Below are 4528 nucleotides of genomic sequence, written 5' to 3'. Positions count from 1 at the left end.
AGAGGGCGGAGCCTGAAAAGTTTAGGAGCCCAATCATGAATTTGCACACCACCCCCCCCCCGCAGTGGGGGCCTAAGGATGTAATATGAGGAGCGAGATCTTCGCGTTCTTAGAGGACTATAGGATGGTCTGGAGGTGTATTCGAATAGCCGGGACTAGGATTAGTTAAGAAGGGGGCTTTGCAATTAATTCTTGGTTGGCTGTCCTGAGGACAAAAGACTCCACCTTGGGCCTATGGCTTTCTTTTTAACACTCCCAAGAATTCCAAAGGAATTATAGCAAAATTCTGATGTGCTCCCAATAATAAAACAAAGGAGTACTCACCAAACAAACTAGTACTCACTAAGAGGAGTATGACCAAAAAAAAAAGTCTTAAACAGATCCTGAATTAAGTTGGAAAGCTGAACCGAAGGGAGGGAGTTCAGAATCCTAAAAGAGACTCACCAAACCGGGAAGTAGACCGTGACTCACAGAAGTGATTAGTGCAGGGGGCTCCGTGTGGGTACGTCACTTGATTCCCTGGATCATCATTCTTCGGGGGTCATCTCCTTTGGATCCCACTTCTGACTCCAAGGAATATTAACCTAAATAAAGAGGTAAACTTGGGGCACCTGGGTGGCTCAGTCAGTTAAGCGTCTGTCTTCCCCTCGGGTCATGATCCCAGAGTCCTGGGATCCAGCCCCGCATTGGGCTCACTGCTCAGCGGGAGTCAGCTTCTCCCTCTCCCTCTTCCTCTGTGTTCTCCCTCTCTCTCTCTCAAATAAATAAAATCTTTAAAAAAAAGAGGTAAACTGAGGCAAGCTCACAATGATGAGTTTATTTGGAAATAGAGGAATTGGAATTTGGGACTCATCTGTAGCTTGCTACAGTTTGGGTGTAAGAATGGCAATTTCTCTGATATTCCCAAATAAACTCATCTTTTTGAGCTTGCCTCAGTTTGGCCTCTTTATTTAGATTGACATTTATAAAAGCTGCTTTGTAGTCTTTATCTGCTGGGTATCTTTAAGGATGCCCAGGGCCTCTAAGCCTGGAAACATGGCCACGAGTTTGATTATTGTGCTTCCTGTTTTCAAGATCGCTCTCTGACCCATCATATTATTCTACTTTCCAAACATTTTGACCATGTCCCACTTTCATTTAAGTATATTTATAGCTTCACATTTAAAGTTTCTAGTATATGTGTTCCATCCAAGGAATGTGCTATAATTTATTTATCCCGTCCCCTTCTGTTGTTCATTTAAGTGGTCTTCAATGTTTTGCTACAATAAATAATACTATGATGAATCTCATATAAAAATCTTTTTGGGGGCACCTGGGTGGCTCAGTAGGTTAAGCAGCTGACTCGATTTCAGTTCAGGTCACGATCTGGGGTTCGGGGGATTGAGCCTAAAGTCGGACTCCCCAATTGTTGGGGAGTCTGCTTGAGATTCTATCTCTCCCTCTCCCTCTGCCCTTCCCCCGCCTCTCTAAAATAAATAAATAAATCTTTTTTTTTTAATTTTATTTATTTGTCAGAGAGAGAGAGAGAGCACAAGCAGGGGGAGCGGCAGGCAGAGGGAGAAGCAGACTCAATCCCAGGACCCTGGGATCATGACCCGAGCCAAAGGCAGACACTTAACCGACTGAGCCACCCAGGCATCCCATAAATAAATAAATCTTAAAAAAAAAATCTTTTTGTGGGGCACCTGGCTGGCTCAGTCAGAGAAGCATGTGACTCCTCATCTCAGGATGATGAGTTTGAGCCTCACATTGGGTGTAGAGATTTCTCTTTTTTTTAAGATTTTATTTTTTTATTTTTTAAAAAGATTTTATTTATCTGTTTGTTTGTTTAGAGAGTGCACAAGCTGGGGGAGGGGCTGAGGGAGAGGGAGAGAGAGAATCCCAAGCAGACTGCGCACTGGAGCGTGCAACCCATGCAGAGCTCGATCTCACAACCCTGAGATCACAACCTAAGCGAAAATCAAGAGCCAGATGCTCAACCAACTGAACCATTCAGGCGCCCCTAAAGATTTTATTTTTTTAAGTAATCTCTACACCCAACATGGGGCTCGAACTCACCACTCTGAGATCTAAGAGTCGCGTGCTCCACCAACTGAGCCAGCCAGGCGCCCCGAGTATAGAAATTTCTTAAATAAACTTAAAAAAAATCTTTTCACACATCTTTAATGATTTCCTTGGGATGAATTGTTTGCAGATATCTAATATTCTTTCTGGTGACTATTTAAGTATCAGTCTTCTGATTTACAAGCTCTTAATGATGTAGGCAGGCTGGGTCTGAGGACCCAGAGGGGGTCCCGCAGGACCAGCCAAGAGAGTCCTTGGCTTCATACAGGATAGAAATCAAATGTGAGCCAAGAGGAAGTAAGAGCAGAGTTTACTGAAGATATAGAGTGCAGATACAGTGTCTGGGAGACTCAGAAAGGAAAGGAAAGTGTCTTGTTTTTGCTTGGGTCTGGGGCTTTTATTGAGGATTGTGGTCTGATATAAGTGTCCTCTCAGGCACCCAGAAACTGGTCAGAACTAAAAGGGTCCAGGTGTCCTCCATAAGTCACTAATTCCTTGGAGTTAGGGAGTCTTGGCATCAAGATGTCTAGCTCTGGTGGTCTGGAATATACACATGATGGCCTCACCTAGTCATTTCTTAGAAGTTATCTATTGTAGGGTACCTGGGTGGCTCAGTCGTTAAGCGTCTGCCTTCGGCTCAGGTCATGATCCCAGGGTCCTGGGATCGAGTCCCGCGTCGGGCTCCCTGCTCAGCGGGAAGCCTGCTTCTCCCTCTCCCATTCTCCCTGCTTGTGTTTCCTCTCTCGTTGTGTCTCTCTCTGTCAAATAAATAAATAAAATCTTTTACAAAATAAAAAGTTATCTATTGTGCTGGAAGACTCCAAAGAAATCATTAACTCCTTGATCCTTACAAAGAGAACATACATTATTTGTATTACAAGGAATATGTAAGGCAGGTGTGCTGGTCCTAGCAAGAATAGAAGCAGGAAAATGGGCAAAAAAGCAGCCCTTCATGGGGCCCATTCATTTTCCCTATCTCTTTATGGTCCTACACAAGAGGAATCTGTCCCATTAATCTTTCAAAGCCTTAGAACCTCGCTCTCACAACATATTTAATGTTGGTAGTATAAGCAGAAATAGTTAGGGATCCCTGGAAAAAAAAAGATGAGGCATAGCTTTCATGACATGAGAAAAGTCACTTTAGGCCCCTGATCATCTTGTAATCTATGCCTGACCAGCACTACTTACCCAAAGCACATTTCTTGCAGAACTTCCTGAGATGCGTTGAAATTGCAGAATAGACCTCAGTAGATAATGATTTGAAGGAAACAAAAGAATGTGAGAACAAACAGACATTATCAGGCCAGGAGATAGCCTAAGCATATCAGGGACAATAAATCATGGTAAAACTCCCAGTGCTGATTCAAAAGTAAAGATTGACACTTGAGTCATCTTTGCAGGATTTAAGCCCCTTTGAGCATTCAAATACTGGACCATCTGGAGCCAGAGAATTGATGATGCTGACCCTTGCCAGCTCTTGTGTCTTCAATTAACTTAAGACCTGGGTTCAGTCCCCTTAAGATGACTTTTGCCCCAATTCCATGCTGAATTCCCTATTTTGCAAGCCCTTCCATGAATATATATGCACCTTTAGTTTAAAACTCACCCACTTTTTGTTGTTGAAGGAGACACTGCTTTGGGAAATATCTCCAGTATTCTCTTTCACTCGTGGCAGGTAAAACCTTATCTTTTCCTATTCTTTGCTTGGATGTGTCTTTTGGCTCCATATCCATCAAGAGGCGAACCCAGTTTTGGGTAACAGTAGGAACTACAGTTTACCCTTGAACAACATGGGTTTGAACTGCATGGGTCCATTTATACCAGGATTTTTCCCAATAAATACAGTATAGTACTATAAATGTATTTTCTCTTCCTCGTAATTTTCTTTTATTTATTTATTTGAGAGAGAGAGAGAACATGACAGGTTTGGGGGGCGAGGGAGAGGGAGAAGCAGACTCCCCGTTGAGCAGGGAGCCCAATGTGGGACTTGATCCCAGGACCCTGGGATCATGGCCTGAGCTGAAGGCAGACGCTCAACGAACTGAGCACCCAGGCACCCTCAGCTCATGTCTTGATCTCAGGGTTGTGAGTTCAGGCCCTACATTGGGCTCCACGCTGGGCGTGGAGCCTACTTAAAAACAAAACAACAGGGGCGCCTGGGTGGCTCAGATGGTTGGGCATCTGCCTTCGGCTCAGGTCATGATTCCAGGGTCCTGGAATCGAGCCCCGCATTGGGCTCCTGGCTCAGCGGGGAGCCTGCTTCTCCCTCTCCCTCTGCCTCTCCACCTGCTCATGCTCTCTCTCTCTCTCTCTGTATCTCTGTGTCTCAAATGAATAAATAAAAAAAATCTTAAAAAAAAAACACAAACCAAAACAACAACAAAAAACCCCCCAAAACAAAAATAATACTACATGTAAGAAACAAAATATGTGTTAATCTGTTTATGTTATCATTAAAGTTTCC

The sequence above is a fragment of the Phoca vitulina genome, unplaced genomic scaffold (assembly GCF_004348235.1).
Source record: "Phoca vitulina isolate PV1807 unplaced genomic scaffold, GSC_HSeal_1.0 scaffold35, whole genome shotgun sequence".
Taxonomy (NCBI): Eukaryota; Metazoa; Chordata; class Mammalia; order Carnivora; family Phocidae; genus Phoca; species Phoca vitulina.
Note: the sequence above shows the minus strand (reverse complement) of the source record.